At 36.1% G+C, this 19,496-nt stretch overlaps 1 long non-coding RNA gene across 1 annotated transcript; it reads right to left on the bottom strand.

Annotated features, from left to right (window-relative positions):
- Positions 1 to 16,305: 16,305 nt before the first annotated feature.
- On the bottom strand, positions 16,306 to 18,562 carry LOC140013886 (uncharacterized). The gene is made up of 2 exons (XR_011820728.1): positions 18,290 to 18,562; positions 16,306 to 17,586 (listed from the first exon to the last, which is right to left on the bottom strand). It is a non-coding gene; the product is annotated as an uncharacterized lncRNA (long non-coding RNA).
- Positions 18,563 to 19,496: the final 934 nt, after the last annotated feature.

Raw genomic sequence — 19,496 nt, forward strand, 5'->3', positions numbered from 1 at the left:
ATTATTATTATTTATATTCTGTATTTATAAAAAAAAAAAAAAAAAAAGAAGCTACGTGCATGCAAGCTGTATTTTTGCAGCTTGCAAAGGAACTTTGAGGCAGCTCCTTAGCTGCAAATACAGAGGAAGTTGTTAAGGGTTTAAGAGGGGGTTTCTGGTATAAATAGAAAAAGAGGGGACAGCCGCAAGGGGGAAAGATAGAAAAACAGACGGCAAAAGGTTTGAGAAAGAAGGAGAGAAAATAGCAACAGAGTAGAGAGTTTGGAGAAAAGGTGACGGCTGGAAGTTTTGAGAGGGGGAGGTCTGATAGAAAAGGAGCAGAAAACAGGAGAGGGGACGGACAGAGTGAGAAAGCTTGAAGGAGAGAGATAGAGATTTTGGGGAGCAAGCTGACGGTTGAAAAAACAGGAAAAATGCAAGGGAGTCTGGGGAGTTGAGAGGGTCGGCTGTGAGAAGGGGCTAGAGAGAAAGGGCCGAGAGATAGAGAGAGTTCGACGGCTGAGGGAGATTGGAGGAGAAGGAGGATGGCTGGGCTGAAAGGAAAAGCTGAAGGCAGCTGAGTTTCTGGGCAAGAAAGCTACGGGCCAGATCAGAGAAAATCAGGGGCGGCGGATGAAGGAAAAAGCGGGAAAAATTAGAGAAAGAGGGCAAGAACCGAAGGAGAAAGGAGGCAGGCTTCGGACCTGAAGATTGGAGCTACACAGTCCTCCATCAGAGCTTGCGAGCTGGTTTCTGTGAATTTTTGCTCATCCCAGCATATCCACGGTGGTCCGATTCCAAAAGACAGAAAAGAGGTAGTCTTAAACCTTGTTTTGTTTTGTTTCTTCTAAAATTAGACGTGGGTTTCTTGTTTGATTAGCGTGACCAGTATCTGGGCCATTAAAATACATGATTTGTCTGCAGAATGCATTGTTTGTTGAACATGTTTGATTGGGATTCTGTCAACTAAAAAACTATCAGTTTTTGTGTTTTCTTTCCTTCATGAAAATGAAATGGGTTGAACCATAGGTTTTCCTCCTTTAATGATCCTTGATGTTCCTAAGACTTGATTTTTATGATTAAGAATGATTGAATCCTTTTTGCTGTTAAGATTTGTGGCTGTTACGTGAGTTGCCAAACATCAAAGAATCAGATAAGCTTCAGAATTTTGCTAAGGCCCCATGAAATGTTTTAACTTGGGGATCTGTCAAGATGATATCTGAAATTCTGGGTTGCATGATGAAAAGCTGCATTTCGTCCTCAACTTTTGATGTTCTTTTTTTCTTCACGCAACAACTTACAAAGCTGGACTTTCATCATCTTGTTTGCATACAACCAAACTGGCATTTGCTGATGTGTTTCCTCCTTTTGTTGTTGATGTGTTTCCTGCTGCATTTTAGTAGCTGTGAGCTGCGTAGTTCACAGCAACATTTCTGCTGCAGTTTATCTACTCGGCCAGATTGTTTTCCTTTTTTTTTTCCGTTGTTTGTTTTTGAATTGCCTTGGCTGTGGCTGTCCTGTTTAGGAAACGTCCAGATTTGTGTTACTTTGCATGAATACCTGTATTCATAGATTGCTAAGAAAACTGCAGCAAGAAGGTTGGAAATTGCCGAAAGCTTCATAGCTTAATGCAACTTTGTTGTAGAATGTGTTCCTATGCTGCTTTGCATGAAAGTTTCCATGATTTTTGCATCATTTCTTGCTGTGTTTTATTGGTTTGAATGTCAAAGTTGTGTGTTGAATCCCAAGTTAGGACTTTGGTTTGAGAGAGTTTGATCAAAGTTTGATTTAGTTTCTGAAATTCATGGTTGAAGATAAAAATGCAGCAGGCTTCACTTTCGGTTGCTGAAATTTTTGATTGTTTAAGCTACCTAATTTGCTTGTTATTTGAAATGTTTTGAGAAGATTTGAGTGAAGTTGATTCGAAGCCTTTACATAAACTTGATTTTGCCAAAAGTTTACATGCAAGGATAGAAAGTCTCGGCTGAAAATTACAGGAGCAAAGCTTCTTCGTAGCTTGCATGTTTTGCATGAAAAGATTTTCCAGAAATTGCATTCTAACCCCTCAAGTTTCCCCTTATGTCACTATGACCCAGAAATTGAGAACATTAATCAATTTGGTCCCTATGATTTTGCAGCAATGTCACAAAGACCCAATTACATTCCAATCCATTACAATTGAATCCTAAGTTGATTGTAATTTGAGTCGTTGTTTGGCTTTTGGACCTTTGAAGTTTTTTAAGCGTTGCATTTGGACTTGAATGATTGGTTAAAGGTCGTTTTGAGCTCCCACTAGTTGCTATATTTGGGAATTTTGATGAGTTATTCCACTTTTCCTTGGTCATTATGCATTTCTTTAATTAATTGCAATTGAACAAGGATTCGATGTTGGTGGAATCAAGTTGGTTTATATATGTTTTACCACTAAATTGGTGCATTAATCTTTTGCTTTGGATGGTTATAGCCCAAGTTAAGCTTAGTCCACCTTATTAGCACCACAAAAGGAGGCGGTATAATTTCTTTTATCTTTTTTGTCTCTCCTATGTGACTCAACGTGCTAAGTGAATTGCATGTCTACTTTGCTTTCCTAGCTTTTCTTTAATTCCTTTTACTTATGTCATTTACTTTTTGTTTTCATTAAGTTATTCTTTTAATGGGGTATGTGTACACCTCTTGGCTTGTAATAGATAGGGCTGTGGCGAGCAATTTGGTCCATTTTCCCTCTCCCCTTTTGTTTTAGTTAGTGAATGTAATAGGTTCATTAGCTTGGTTGCATGCCTACGTGTTAAGTGTTAATTTGCTTTGTTAGGGCCTTGCATCTAGTCGAGCATGCTAAATGTTATGTGTTATGTGTTTATGAGTGTTTGACATGTCTACTCGCTTTCCATAGCCATGAATGAATGTGATGGATGAATGTACGTTTCCACTAGTCCAACGCTAGTCGGAATTCATAGAATGGGCTAGTCCAACGCTAGACCCTTAGGAATTTCCTTTCGTTAGTACATGATTTGCATGTTCATTACATGTCATGCATTCTTTTTAGTTTTATCATTTGGCATGATCCTCGAACCCCTTTTCCCCTCATTTTAGGTTTTGCATCTCATGCTAGTTATAGGGTTCATTTGCCTGAAGAGTCCCCTTCTGATAAGGGAAACGAGCGAGTGTGGCTACTCGATAGCCTTAGCACGCTAGTTTTGCTTTCTAATCAAAGGGAAAATCGAAGTCGAAAAAGTTAGGAGTCATTCCCATACCCGACCTGATGCATTCCTTTAGGTTCATTCATTCTCATTTATCACTTACTCATTTTTTTCAATTCACATTTCCTCATCACTTCTCCTTTCCTTACTGTTCATTTTGATTTCTACTTCACAAAATTGCACTTAATTACACCTATATGCACTTATCACAATATTTCATACACTTGCACACAAACACTTGGATTTTTCATACAATTTCACACGTGCACCTTTTATACACTTGCACACTTGCACTTTAGCCATCATTTGCATTAATCGACCTCTATAAGGTTTTCTTTCATTGGCCGCCACAATTCATGTGGTTGGGACCAAAAACCTTACAAGAGACATCTTAGAATCTAGGGTTTTGCATTTCATGTAGCATATCCAAATGTAATAAATTCTTTGGTTAAAACAAGAAAATCTTTGATTAAATCACGCAACTAGCCTTGGCTAGGTCAAAGGGGTGCCTTGGATTGTATCCTTGCCTTCCCCTTTGTCAAACGTGACTCCCGAACCTTTTTCTTTGTTTTACGTAGACTAGGAGTCGTTTTAAAAAGGGTTTATTACTACTTGACTTTAAAACTCATTTTTAGGTGACTTGGTACACCTTAAATCATTACCAAGTGGCGACTCCAAACTTTTCATTTCAAAACCCTTTTTAAAACTATTTTTTAGGTCGCATCGTCGCTTCCCAAGTCCCATTGAGACCCATGTCTTTTCAACTCACAAAAATCATTTTTCAATCAAAATTGAATTAAAAACTACATTTTCTCAAATCATTTATTTATTTTATCAAAAAATGGGGCGCGACACTAGTTACTTTCCCTTAGTAAATTCAAGAATCTACTTAGGTTGAAACTTGACAAAAGTAGTAGAAATGTTTCTTATAGTTTTCTTTGAGATACTTTTCCTTATAAAAGGGTAAATAGTATTATTTTCTTGAAATAAGTCGACAAACCTCTTAACATCAAGTTAGAAAGATACTTTGAACATTTCTTTAAAGCTATGGTTCTTGCAAAAATTATCACTAAAAACTATTTTACCTAAAATAAAGTTTCTTGCTGAGCAAGTTTCTACATTTTTTTTAATTAAAGGTATTAAAATTCTTATTTCGGAACTTTTCCTACCGACAACTATCCAAGGGCAAAACTTAAAGAAAGAAAAGGAATTAAAATAAGACTTAGGGTATTCAAAAGCTAGAGAATTTATTTTCTATAACTATCAAGGCTAGTTTGAGCTAAAGGAAAAATTGTCGGGTTGGAAAATTTAGGCCAAAACACTAGATACTGAGTTTTATCATCTAATACTAGCTGAAACATATTTTTGATTCGGAAGGTCGAAACGACTTTCACAGCTTCGATTCCGTTTCGAAATCATATCATGGATCAAATTTGTCGACATGGCAAAAATCACATAGCAAATCACTAGGGCTTCTTCAATCATTAGCCCTAGATTTCAACAGATGCATTTCTGATTAAGAATAAAATAAATGACCAAGGCTTCGTCAATCATTAGCACTTGGTTTTGGCAAGCTCATATCACATCTTAACTAAAACAAAAATGAAGGTAAGGCCTCCAAGAAATTCCAGCAATTAAAGTTCATCACCCTTTGATATTTATAAAATCATTCAAATGGCCAAGGGCTTCATCAATCATTAGCCCTTGACAACCATCAATCACTTCCAACCACAATTCAATCAGGAATTCAAATCACAAATAAGCTAAATATTCGATCCAAGTCAAAATTCAGTTTCATGAAGAAACAGGACATTCAAGCAGGACAGTCTACTTTGAGGAGTCACGGACAGCAGTACACATGGAGGAAAAATATGAAATTTCTACAGAACAAAGGCCCATGATTCTAGTTTCAAAAGCCACTGACGGCACCTTAAACGGATTTTCCTACACCAAGATATAAGCATTTTACTGAGACTGGTCAGTGAAATCCGAAAATCTGGAAACTCATTTTTCACTTGTGAAAAACTCCTTTTTCTCTTTTAACACCATAAGGTTTTTATTCAAACCATTCATACATTTCTTATAGAACTCTAAAACAACATATTCCAGGCATTTCCAACCATTAGGTTTCAAAGAAAAATTTCAAAACCAAGCTGAGATTCCAACTCAACCTTCGGCTACCACAAAAGAAATTCCAGCACTTATATACCAACATTTTTGGTTCCATCTTTCAATATATCAAATATTTCATTGCTAAACAACTTACACAACTTAAAATTTACATCTCCTATATATTTCTAAACCATTATATTCCAAGGGAAAAATAAAATAAATTTCCAGAAACCAATTAAAATTTCCAAAGACAAACTGAAAATTCTGGTTCATAACCCTCGGCCATCAATACCTTTCCAGCACTTAGGGTTTTATAAATCCAACTTTTCCTTGGCTAAAACATGGTTTTAGATTCTCAAATTCATCATGTGAACCTTTGGCTAACTAATTAACATTTCTGGTTCAAAATCGAATTCGAATAACAGCTTCAAACATCCCAAAAATCCAGAAATCTGTCCAGCTAGCCACGGATGAACATGCATGAAGAAACTTTCAGTTTTCATTTTATTTTCTTGGGTAAAACATTCTATTAAACTCTCAACTTCCTCATGCAATTACTTAGCTAGACAATGAACATTTCCAGATCAAGAGTTGAGATTAAACCATGGTTACAAACCCCAAAAATCCAGGTTTAAACCTCACGGCTTTTCTCAAAATTTCCAGCAATAACAATGGTTCTAAAACCAGATTTTCCTTGGTTAAGTCAAGGTGTTAGGAGCTCAAATTCAATATGCAGATGCTTAACCACTGATTAACATTTCCAGTTTAGAAATCGAGTTCAAATAATAGCCATTAACATCAAAATTTCTAAAAATTATTCCAACTTGGCTCGGATGAACATGCATGTGGCAGATTGCATTTTGATTTTATTTTTCTAGTTTAAACTAATTAATTAACTACATGCAGAGCCTAATTAACTTGTTATTAGCTAGCTAATTATGGTTATAAGCTCAAACAACAAAATTAAACCAAATCAAGCTGCATTAAACAAGGTAAGCTCTCGGCAGTCTCAAACTTGCACTCATCAGTTTTCTTCTTTTCTTAATTACAAATCCGGCTGCCTAAAATCACGTGCATGTTCCTAGATGACTTAACCTTCTTGTTTTTAGTTGGTTAAACATCTAATTGAACTCAGATTGTCGCAAGGAATCAGAAATAAAGTTACATTTCCAAACCAGTTCCTCGGCAGAAACATTTAGCCAATACAGAATTTTTCTCTAGTGACTTGATTTCATCAACCGACTGCACAAGCCACACATGCAAGCTCTGATATGGCTTCATCTACTAGTAATTAACTTAATTAGTCCAGAAATTACCTCAGATACAAGCTAAGCTCACACAGGAAAATCTAGGATCTTTCTTTCCTTCCTCTCGGCTTCAAGCGCAGGTTGGTTGGTCCTGGTTCCTGAGTTGCGGCTGGAGTGGTGTTGTGGTGGGGTTGATTTCGGTTGGTTGGAGTTGGAAATGGCCACAGCTAGGAGAGGAAAAGGTGCGATGGTCTCCTGGTCTCTTCCCTCAGCTCGCGGACAGAACAGAAAAAAAAAATTGCAGCTCGTGGACAGCTCTTCTTGGTCAATGATTACAAGATGGCAGCTCACAAGGTTCTCTCTCTTATTTACTCTCGGTCTAAGGCAGGGAAAGAGATGAGATGTGGTTGTGGAGAGGAAGTATTGTGGTCTGCGGGAAAGTGGTGCAGAGGAAATGGAATGGCGGTTTGAGATATGAAATGGAGAGGAAGGTGTATGGTGCCGCGGTTTAGGAGAAGGGATTGAGTGTACGAGATGGTTGCGTATAGAATTAGTAAAAATGTGATTGGCGGATGGTTGCGGTGATTTAAAATGCTGTCAGAGGGTTTGTTTGGCTTGCATGGAAATGCTGTGGTTGCAAGGGCATTTTAGTCTTTTCACTTTGCTCCCTAACCTCAACTTAATCCCTCAATTCTAACTTAACTCCAAAAATTATCCCCAAGCGTGATTTGAAAGCCTAATTATACACTAGTATACTTAAACCATTTTTATCGAATATTTATCGATTACAATTTAATATTAAGGTTCCTAACATTATTTAGCGATTAAATTAGTTATCAGAATTTCCAATTATTTATTCTCAAGATATAGAGTTAGTCTAACTCGAAATTTATCAATTTAGTAATATAAAGTCAAGTGAAATAATAGTTTAATACAAGTGTGTCAGTTTGCACATAAAATTATTTTTACGCACTTATTGTGAAAACAAAGAAGGATAAGACTATAATTATCGAAATTTTCACGCCTTAAGTATGTTTAGTATATTAGTATCATGTTTCTCTAAAATTCATTGGTTTTCATCTTAACGCGGAAATTCCTATTAACATTTAACATTAGCAACTAATTGGAATTAATCATTGGAATTTAAATAATTTGTTTTAAGATAGTAAGTTTATCGACTCAAGTGTCATTAATTTCGCATAAGGGAATTTAAGTATTCTAATATTTTATGCTAAGGCGAAAAATTTAATCTAACTCTAAAGATATTAATTTAGTCTAGCAAAACCAAGAAATTTCATAACTTAGGAAAATTATATTATTTTTCACATAACCCTATTTTTACGTACTTAGTTGCGAACAAGTAAAAGTAATGCTAGAAATTATTAAGGAATAAAAGAAATGCAAATGAAATATGCACTGGCATATATATCTATTTTCAGGGTTCTCACAAATACTGAGTTATTTGTTGCTGTTAAAGTTGGATAACCTGGGTTGTTATAGATATTTTCCCTTCCTTGTCGTCTTGCTGATCATCCTGCTTGAAACCTGGGTTACATGAGTTTGTGAGAGTGTTGATTTGCTTGTCTTTGTGCGCAATCTGGGTTGGAGAATTCTAGGGAATGCATGGTTTATGGTGGGGTCTTAATGATAGGATGCATAAAGTGTTGTTTTGGTTCGAAAGGTTGCTATTCGTTTGAATTTTGTTGGCTGCATATGTCTTAAACCCCATTGTTGGAAGTTGCAGAAATTTTATTTCCATTTTTGCACGCTCTTTCTTTCTGAATTTTGTGTTTCAGCCTAAGATTTTTATGTTGAAAACTAGGAAGAATGTTTGAAAAGCCTGTTTACCTGGTCTTAGTGTACTTTGCGCTTAGAGTTGCGCATAAAATCTGCTGCAACAAGCTCAAAGCTCTTGGTCCTGTTGCAGCAGCGTGAGCAGATACCTTTTCTTTTCCTTAGATGGCCGAAGTTTTGGCTTTGTTTCAAACGCTTGATTGGTTTGCAGCTTGACTAAGATGTCACGTGCGTGATTGGGAACTTGGTGTTTAAGGTCATCAGTGTTTATTATTTGGTTCTTGGTTTGTTTTCTCTTGGAAAGTCTAAGCAAATGTTTTTTCAGCAAGTGATCATAGCATTTTATTATGTTGTTTATCTTTCCTCTCCCCTTCGCCCCAAGGTTCTTGTATTTTGAGTTGAGCTATCAAGTCCATTGGGATTTTCTTGGGTTGCTTTGCATGGATGTGTCTCAGCTAAGTGAAACAAAATGCAGCAGTTTGCTTGGTTTGTGGTTGCCAAAAGAAAAATCTTGCTGCAGTTTTCTTTCTTTCTTTTGTTGTCGGTCAAACTAGATTTGCCACCTTAATCCTGTAAACAAAATTTCGCGTTTTGATGTAGTCAATAATTTCTGGTTTGATAAATTTATTTGCATGATGAAACGGATGAAGTCGTGGCTGGGAAATTGCAGCAAACTTGGAAACAAAAGGCAGCAGCCTTCATTTTTTTAGTTGCAGAAGCTTAAGCCTTCTACGTATGCATGCATGAAGGCCAAAGGAAAATTTGTACTCTAACCTCTCAAGTCTCTCCTTGCTTCACTATGACCCAACCAATTGAATAATTTCCTCAATTTGGTCCTTGGCAGCTCTAATTTACAACTTTTCATTGCTTGTTTGCGTCAATTAACTACCATACTTTGTTTAAATTGCACTTAATTCATGATTTTAAGAGCTTTATGATCAAGTGAGTTTTGTATTTGCATATTTTCTTTAATTGTCTCAAATTAAATTGGTGTCTTGACCTTTTCTTTACTTTTGGAGGGTAAATAAGTAATTTCACTCCATTAAGGCTTCAACTCAAGGGAGATAACCTCTATCTCCTTGGTTTTATTTCTCCTATGTGATCCAACGTGTTAAGTGAGAATTGCATGTCTACTTTGCTTTCCTTGCCTTTCCTTAATTCCTTTCATTTATTTCATTTACTTTTGCTTTTTATTAAGTCATTCTTTTATTTATGGGGTATGTGTACACCTCTTGGCTTGTAATAGATAGGGCTTGGGGAGCATTTGATGAAGACCTATTGAAGACGTGTGCCTAGCTAGCAAATGTAATAGGTTCATTAGCTTGGTTGCTTGCTTTTGTTGCTATGTGTTAATTTGCTTTATTAGGCTCTTGCATTTAGTCGAGCATGCTAAGTGTTATGTGCTACGTGTTTATAGGTGACTTGCATGTCTACTTGCTTTCTATAATCGTAGATGAATGTGATGGATAAATGCGTATACCATGGCTAGTCCAACGCTAGTCATGGTCCTCCCTTTTAATCCTCACAAGTCCAACGCTTGTGATAAAGCATTTAGTGAAGGGCTAGTCCAATGCTAGACCCATTAGACCCGTCACTCTCGCTAGTGCATTTTTTGTATGTCTCACTACATTCCATGCATTTTTATTAGTTTTCTAGCATTTGGCATGCTCCTCCAACCATTTCCCCTTCATTTTAGGTTTTTGCATCTTCATGCTAGTTATAGGGTACATTTGCTTGAGAGTCCCCTTTCGATAAGGGAAACGAGCGAGTATAGCTACAAAATAGCCTTAGCACGCTAGTTCTTCCTTCTAATCAAAGGGAAAATTAAAATCGTGAAGTTAGGAGTCATTCCCGTACCCGACTTGATGCATTCCTTTAGGTTCATACACTCTCATATCACTTCCTCACTTTCTTTACCCACATTCTCTCACTACTTATATTTTTCTCAATCCACATGCCATGTTCGTACATTTTTTTTTTTGCTTTCCCTATCACTTATTTATTTTTCTACATCACAAATTGCACCCAATTGCACTTACTACCATTATACCATATTTTCATCCACTTGCACACAAACACCTTTATTTTCTCAATGGGCACACATGCACTTTTCTTACATTTGCACACATGCACTCTTCTTACATTTGCACACTTGCACTCTTCTTACATTTGCACACTTGCACTTACATTTGTATTTTTATTTTTATTTTATTTTGCATTCTTCTTACATTTTCACACTTGCACTCATATTTGGGTCTTCATTTGCATTACCCGTGACCTCTATGAGAGTTTTCCTTATTGCCCATCACAACCCTTGTGATTGGGACCAAAAAGCCTCATAAGAGACATTTTAGATTTAGGATTGCATTTTCCTTTTTTTTCGCATCCATTAGTCATATCCTACATGCAACACATACTTTGGGTAGAAGAAATAGGAAAAGAAGGGCTAAGTCACGCAACTAACTTTGGTTAGGGTAAGGGAGTGCCTTAGGCTTTGCCTTTGCCTTCTCCCTTATCAAATGTGACCCCCGATCCCTTTCTTTGGTTCCGTAGACCTAAAAAATTTTTAAAAATGGTTTGTTTACTTTTTTTTTTCAAAAAATCACTTTTTTGGGTGACTTGGTACACCCTAACTCTATACCAAGTGGCGACTTCTTTTCTATCTAAAATCCTTTGTTTAGGCCAAACCGTCGCATTTTACAATCCCACGGCCTTTTATTTTCACTTTCACACACGTTCACATACACTACTTTCACACATCAAAAAGTGGGGCGCGACAATGGATGCATGAGATTTGGCTTACTAATGCATCCAGACTCGATAAAATTCAGGCTCCCAAGCCTTCAGACAAAAGAGCGGAGGGTCATCAATCCCAAGGCCTTCGGTCGGTGGCTTGAGTGATCCCTTAGGTACCGCTATGGGCGCAGCGCACACCATCCGCATATCTAAGGAAATCGATTCTAATCCTACAAGGAAATGTGGGATGGCGCCCACGAGAAAATAAAAATAGGGTAAAAAGCAATGCATGCACGTATGAGGTGTTTCCTTTTTGAGGGGAGAGATTATAATTAAAACACGTGTGGAGGCTCTAAGGTGATATTCCCCCCACCCAAATACAAAGCGCGATACAAATAAGTAAATAAATAAGTCATTCATCACATACACGTAAGACAAGGAACGATTACGAGTGTGAAATGCAAAACATACATAAAAAAGAAAAATGCAAACTAAAACATCCAAATATGATAAATATAAGGGTTAAAAAGAGAAAAGACGACTAAACCAAGTGCTTGGACTCTCTAGCGTTCCCCAGTGGAGTCGCCAAGTTGTCGCGCCTCATTTTTCGCGATGAAAAAATAAAAAAAAAAGGGTATTCATAAAAGATGTGATTTTATTTAAAATAAGTGAAAAAGGACCTAAAATAGGACTTTAAAAAATGCGACAATTTGGATCCAAAAATTTAGTCTAAAAAGGGTTTTTTAAGAAAAAGAGGAGTCGCCACTTGGTATTGAATTTGGGTGTAACAAGTCACCCCAAAAATATTTTTGATAAAAATAAGATAAAATAAAAACCCTTTTAACAACTCCAGGTCTTTGAAAAAATAAGAGAAAATGGGTTCGGGAGTCACGATTGAAGAAAGGGAAGGTAAATGTGTGAGAACCCGTAAAACCCTAATTATTTTCCTAGGGTTTATTTTCTCTTTAATTGCATGTTTTCTGCATTTTCTGGCTTAGGAATATTTTCCTGGTGAATTTTATGAGTAATTATAGTTTTTAGATGATTTTTCTAGCATTGGTGAGTTTTTAGAAAATTAAGAGCAGATAGTGGACGTGGGACCCACTAGTGCGAAAAGTTCGGAAAAATTCGACCAATAAGGTTAAGTTTCGGATACTGTGTAAAATTTATCGGGTGTTAAGAGATAAGTAGAATGTGTGAAGTGATTGATGTGAGGGGGAAAAAGAAAAATAAGAATGCATTAATGAGTGTGACAAGTGTCACCTTCTCATTGGTTGGACTTTAAGAAACACTATTCACATTCTTGACTTTTTTTTTACCAAAGAATTATATATCAAAAAATTGCACAAAATTCACCATTTTCTCTCCTTGGTGGCCGGCTCTCTAAGCTCAAGAAGGAAGGAAATTTCTTCAACTTTCAAGCTTCCATATGCTTCAATCTTCTACAAACAAAAGCTTAGATTAGATTTCAATCCATAAAAACCTTTCTTCTAGTGCTAATAAGTGTATTAGTGAAGTTTGTTTGAAGGTCTAAGGTGGCCAACCTCTCTACATCTCTTGTTACTTGGTAAGTGATGCTTGAACACCCTACTACACCTAATGATGGTTATATTATGCTTAGAGGTGGCTTGAGTGTGGGAATATATGATTTATTTCTTGATTTGAAGAGTTTTGGTGAAGTTTTCCATTTTATGATGAATTTTCTGGTTTAATATGAATGGGATGTTGTGGCCTTGTATGATGAATGGTAATGGTTTAAAATGACTCTAGTAGGAGTGAATTGTTGATAAATGCAATCAATTTTAGATTTGGATGGAAAAATGGAAAGTTAGGGTTCATAAATCCCCAATTCTGTCTGGTTTTAGATCATAGGGTTAGAGGCTGAATTGGACTTTGCTCAAAACATGAAAGTTGTAGGTATTGATGTGTTTAAGGTGCCTGTAAAATTTCAGAGCATTTGGATTAGTGTAGAGTGAGTTATGACGAAATTACTGTAGCTGTTCTGCTTTGGTCAGAATACGAAAACTGAGTTTGTATTTGGCTATTTTGACTGGAATTGGTTTGGATTTTGAAGTTGGTGTCTTCTGATGAAATGTAGCTGAATGTCTTAGCTATCATATGCCTTTGGAATTTCGGCATTTGGACTTGTATGGACTGAGATATACCGATTACAGTTTTCTGCGATTTGCAAACCTGTTTTGGGAATTCTGGTATAGTATTTTGCATATTTGACCTAGTTGTGTTAGGAACTGGATTGAGTGACCTTCTACATTGTTGTAGCTCTGTTTCTTGGCTTCGATACGGTGGGTCTTACACCCCTATCCGATAATTGTAGTGAGAGTTGTGCCATTACCGCATTATGAGGTCAAATCCGGTTTTCTTATCAAGGCCTTAGTTAAAGCCCTTTCATAATTTCTGGTTTCCTCTATTGTTTGTAAATGTTTATGGAACCTTATTGGGGTCATGTTTGGCCTTGGTTTATGACTCGTTATCGAGTCTCATTGTATTTGTTTGCATGTTTTTAGGGCGTGACGGTGGTGCACAACGTTCTTTTGACTAAAGTGTTTGAAACCACATTGTGCTAGCTTGGTGAGTGTACTACTCACTTATGTGCTGTTACATGGCTTTGATCTTTGTACTTGAAATGTTGAATGTTGATTGATCCAAGTGAGAGTGTACTTTATCACTTTCACTTATTGTTTCGCATGTTATATGAAATGTTATATGAAATGTTATATGAAATGAAATACATGACTTCAAATATTATCCATGAGCTCAACCCCATTGGTTATTGATTGAATCGAGCCGGCGAGGGATTGGTCGTGCCAATTAATGTGTCTTGGGGCAACATCATAGGGAATCTTGTAGTATGAGAGACTCTTGATTCCGGTTTACTCGAGTAATACCACAATGCAAGTGTTTGGATTTCGGGCCCGGTTGAGGAATGTTAGGAGGAAGGGAATGGAAGTTAAGAGGAGTCTACGGTTGGTTACCTTTCAGACATTGACGGAGAGTCAATGAGACCTGATCAAGAATTCAAACGAGGAAAAGGGCTCTTGAGAGCCACCCGTATCCTTTTATCCTCATTATTAATGTGTGGCTTTGTTTATTTTGGTAAATTGGACTGTTAAGCTTGATGTATCCATGAACTTGGTTGCTTGAGTTGTATTCTCACTGGGCAATTAGCTCACCCCGTTCCTTTTGTTTTCCTTACAGGAATATGACTCTTTTGGAATGAATTTTGATAAATGGTTGCCGAATGAACTAGATGAATGACTCTTTTGTATTGTATATAAAATGGGACCCTAAATGTATCATTAGGGCCGTTTTCACTTTTGTTTTGGCAAACCATATATGTAGTGACTTTTGTATCATTTTTAAATGTCATTTTGGTTTGTAAAGGCTAAATGTTATGTGGTATATGTAATTCGATATTTGGTTGAGTTCGGACGAGTCGGTTACTATTCATGGCCGACTCCGGATTTCATTTTCTTTTATTTTGGGTTATTTTGCCCTTTTGCCTTATTTGCGCGCGTTATAAGTTCCGGAATGTGAAAGATCGCTCTATACTGCACCGTTAGTCCTGGCGAGAGTTGGGCAGGCAGTCCGCTAACCTCTTTGGTTCGCCTTAGGGGAAGGTGGGGCTGTCACAAAATGTTTGATTAAATCAAATCTAAGGCACCCTTTCAACCTACTCTAAACTAGTTGCGAGGTTTAGTCAAAATTTTCCTAATCTAACCCTTAATTTTATCACGTTTGGATGTTTCCTACATGGATGCAAATCTAAATTTATAAAAATATCGAAAGGGACAAAATGTTCATTCAAGAGTTTAATTGAACCAATCGCATTAATTGCGAAGGCCAAAATAATTCCTTGAAGGTGTCACGAGATGAAATTAAAAGTAAAGAAAAGAAATTAAATTATATACATAGATATAAGTGATCAAAGAAAAAGGGAATGCAACATAAAGGGTACGGGAGGCAAAAACTCGTGACATAATTTTCTTATACAGGGATTAATGGGATATTTAAACTAAAAAATTATAATCACCCATTTCCCATGTTTGAAAAATAATTATTCAAACATAAACAAGCAAATGAACTAGCTTAAATGAGATGCAATTCTAAATGACATGATTAGCACCTATAGAGGGTAGGAGATAATATAATAGGGAATATCATACAAATGAGAAAAGATCCTAAAAATGAAAATATGCATAAAAATGTAGTGAATAATACACAAAGATGAATCTAGCGCAAGACGACCTAAAGGGTCTAGCGTTGGACTAGCCCATTTCTAAAAATCCTTACTAGCGTTGGATTAGCAAGTAAGTGGAGAGAGAAGCCACAACTAGCGCTGGACTAGTGTGGTGACGTCATGCATTAATATTACATAGTAAAACAAATAAAGCATAAATTAAAACAAATAAACACATAAGAACACGTAGCACATAACACGTAAACATAATATCTAGAGGCAAAAATCCTAAGGAAAGCGGGTAAAACATATAACACATAAGCCACATAAACACGCAACCTATCTATTACATCGGGGAATCTAACTACAATCTAAAATGGGAAAGATATGATACAATAAAACTAGTTATCCTATCTATTACATTCTTGAGGTATTTAAATGCTTCTCGAATAATTATAAAAATTAACTAAACAAATATAATATAAGAAAATTTAAATGAACATTTAAATCTAATAAATAAAGCATATAAAAATATATAAATACATAGGAACACATAGGAGCACATAAGAGCACGAATTGACATTGAAATAATAAAATAGGGGTACCTCCTTTTTTAAGTGGTGACTAAATGGAGTCAAATTGTCCTATTTATACTCACAATGAACAAAAGAATCATAGCACCAATTTAATTGAAATAATAATAATAATAATGAAACTACTAAATTCACCTTAACATGTCAAATGTAAATAGATTTAAAAACATCTAAAAATTACAAGTTAAACATACTCAAAAGTAACATAATTGGCTATTAAAGAAAAAGAAGCAATCATAATAAAGAGAGTCAAAATTCACTAGGGACTGAATTGCAAAAATTGAAAAAACTTTTGGGGATAAAATTATATTTTTCCAAAATTCAGAGATCAAAATTAAATGAAAGATAAAATTCAGGGACCAAAATGCAATTAATTTAAGGACCTACATGCAAGAAATTTAAAATGGTCTGGGCTGCAGTGAAAATACTTGAAAGCACAGGGACTGATATGCGAAAACGTTTTCTTATTCCTTAACAAATCAAGCCACTGGGCCATCATTTTTATTTCTTTGGGCCAAATATTCCTAAGCCCAGCCGAAAGTCCAAGAGAAACGAGCTGGCCAGCCCATCTTTTTATCACTCAAGCCCAATCAAAAAATGCATGGGCTCTGACCTTCTAGCCCAACCGAAACCCAAAAGAAATAGAACAAACCCATTTCCAAGACCCAACCAAAACTAACTCTTGGCCCATCAGAAAAACAAACATTAGCCCAAACCGTTTTTTTTCTCTCTTTTCTTTCCTTTCTTTTCTTTCTTCCCCAATCATTTCTTTCTCTGCTTCTTCGGCCAGTTGAAGAAGCTTCAGCTGACGGCCATGGCGGCCGCCGGCGACGCCACCGCCTGCCACTGGCGAATTTTCCAGTCACAAAAAAAAATGTCAAAATACACCCCCCACTCCATTTTTCACGTAGATTCCATTTTCGGAGTTAGTTTTTACAAAAGATGATCTGAAAGTGTCCAAAATGTAAAATAAACAGCCCAACTTTTATATTTTTAAAACCTCAAATCTTCACCAAAAATCATAAAATTTATGCCAAAACACTCCTTATAGCTTTTACATTACAACTATAATCTTAGTTAACAAGAACACAACAACAAAAGACTACATTAAGGCAAAACAGTCCCTAAAATTCATTTTTTTTTACTTTGGCATTTTATCAAACACAAATAATGCATACACCAACCGTACTTCCTTTCTCCCTAATCTGGTTATACCATTTCCCCAACAACATAATAATAGCAAAACCAACAAGAGAAAGAAACAAACTAATGTCTAGACATGCTTATGGTACAGGACATAAAGAATTTGGGTAACCAAGGAAAATTTCAGCACCAACTTTGAATTTAAGGCAAGGAATAGCAAGGAAAAGAAAAAGAAAAAGCGAGAGCCTTACCTTGCCTGGCAGTGGAGAAATTACACAGCGGTAGTGGCAATGGCGATTTTTTATTATGGTAACCTCCCCCACTTGTTCCCTTAACTCCTCCTTTCTATTTTCTTTTTCTTTTCTCCTTGTATCCGAGAGAGAGGAATGGGGATTGTTGTTGGTGTGGGGAGTGTATGTGAAATTGGGAAGGGGAGAGCCGAGAGTGAGTTCGGGAATGGAGAGTGCTTCTTGTTGTTGCTTTTTGTCTCCAGAGCCAAAGAAAGAAAAGGCCGAGAGAGTTAATTGAGGGTGGCGTATTAGGTTGGCCAAAATGATTATCTTCTTCCCAAATGACAAGATGGATCCCTGAGATAACATTATGGATTTTTCACCAAAATGAGAAGAAAAGGTCCATGAGAATGGAGTGTAAAAATGGGCTAAGTGTATTTGGTGGGAAAAATGATGAAGATGTGTAAGTTTAGTAATAATTTGATTTTGATTTGATTTTTTACTTTTTGATTTTTTTGATTTTTGATTTTTGATTCTTTTTTTTATATTTTCCTTATCTTCTCTTTTTTTTTAAAGATAAATCTACACAAATGAGACAAAATATACTTAAAAAAATGCGGGAAAATAAATGACTTATCAAATAGAAATATTCAAGAAAACATAAATTTTGATAAAAATTTGGCAAAAATTTGGTGTTACAAAAATCCAACATAAAAAATATGTGGCCCATGTCTTGAACAAGACCCAATAACAAACATAAACACTTGGAAGATCAAACAAGTGAGACAACAAAAAGATGTCAAGAACAAAGGCCAGTCGGAAACAAGAACAAACCATCGGAATCTCGCCCGAAAACATTCCAATAGCTTTTTAGATCAGTTTTTGAATACAAGCATGATCCTTGCAATGTTGTGAACTCATGCAAATCATCAAACAAAACTCCCAAACATCATAAATCATCCAAAATGAGATTTAAAATCCATAAACTTAGAACTCTCATGTGGCCCATTTAGATCTCATGCCAACATCGAATCAATAGAGGAGAAGGAATAATAGTTACCTCTGATGCTTGCTGAAGTCGAAATCGGAGTGGAAATTTTCAAGAAAATATGCAAATCTTTGCGGAGAAGCAAAACCCAGTTGTTGTTGTCCTGCCAAGAGCTGTGAGGTAAGCAACTTTGAACTCCACATTAAAGGCTTTGGAGTCATTTTTCTGAAAAGTCTCAACACAAAACTCAACCCCTTCTGATCATAGATGGCATAGAAGGAAATGAATTTGAAAGATACATGAGTACAAAGGGTTATATTTGAACTATTGTAATGGTTTGTAATTCTTAATTGTTTGAGGACAAGTAATAGTTCAAGTGTGGTGATCATTGATTAGCCTTTAGTTGACGTATTTTTAGTTAGGTTTTAGGTTATGTTTTTTGTGTGTTTTAAGTTAAAATGAAAGATTTGAATTCTTTTATAAGTTAATTTTCATACAAGTAGTATTTCTTAACCAAAATATGCAAAAGTGTGGGATAATATGCAAGATTATGTTGTTTTTTGTAGGTTTTCGTCTTATATGAATTGATTGAGGACAAAAGGAGTTTCATAACTTTGATATGTCGTGGAATTTTGGCGATATCTTGAGCTAAAAGTATCCGATTGAGGTGATTCTTAAGCCATTTTGAAGCTAAGACATAGCTCTACAATTCTTATGAGACATTGAAATCTAGTTCATTGAGCTTCCTAGCTAAAAAGTTGAAATATAGTGGGGAAAATTTTCTGTCAAAAGCTGAAACAGAGCATTTACTAGTTAGGGGTATTTTGGTCATTTATCAGACAACACAAATCTAAGTGAGATGATTCTTAATCCATTGGAAAGCTGATTCAAAGAGTTACAACTTTCATGTTTTGTGCAAGAGCTAATTCAGCCTCCATCATCAAGAAAGTTATAGTTGAAATTGGACAAAAAACAGAGCAAAGTTGAGATTGAATTTGAGAGTGCAAAACTAAGTGCAACGAAGATCCATGAGGCAATCTTCGAGGTATAGGCTCGCGGATCCTTGATTCATGGCTGCAACTTGCTCTACAACTTGCATTTTGTTCACACAACCTTTTTGACCAATTCCTCTGCAAGAAAAATGGCTGGAACTAGCTAGAATTGAGTTGGAGAAGTAGAAAACAACTTTGTGTCTACATTATGAGAACATCTTCTCTTCCAAAATATCTATAAATACCTCTTGAATCTGATTCATTTGAGAATCATGTTAGCAAGAGAT

This window comes from Coffea arabica, chromosome 8c (assembly GCF_036785885.1).
Source record: "Coffea arabica cultivar ET-39 chromosome 8c, Coffea Arabica ET-39 HiFi, whole genome shotgun sequence".
Taxonomy (NCBI): domain Eukaryota; kingdom Viridiplantae; phylum Streptophyta; class Magnoliopsida; order Gentianales; family Rubiaceae; genus Coffea; species Coffea arabica.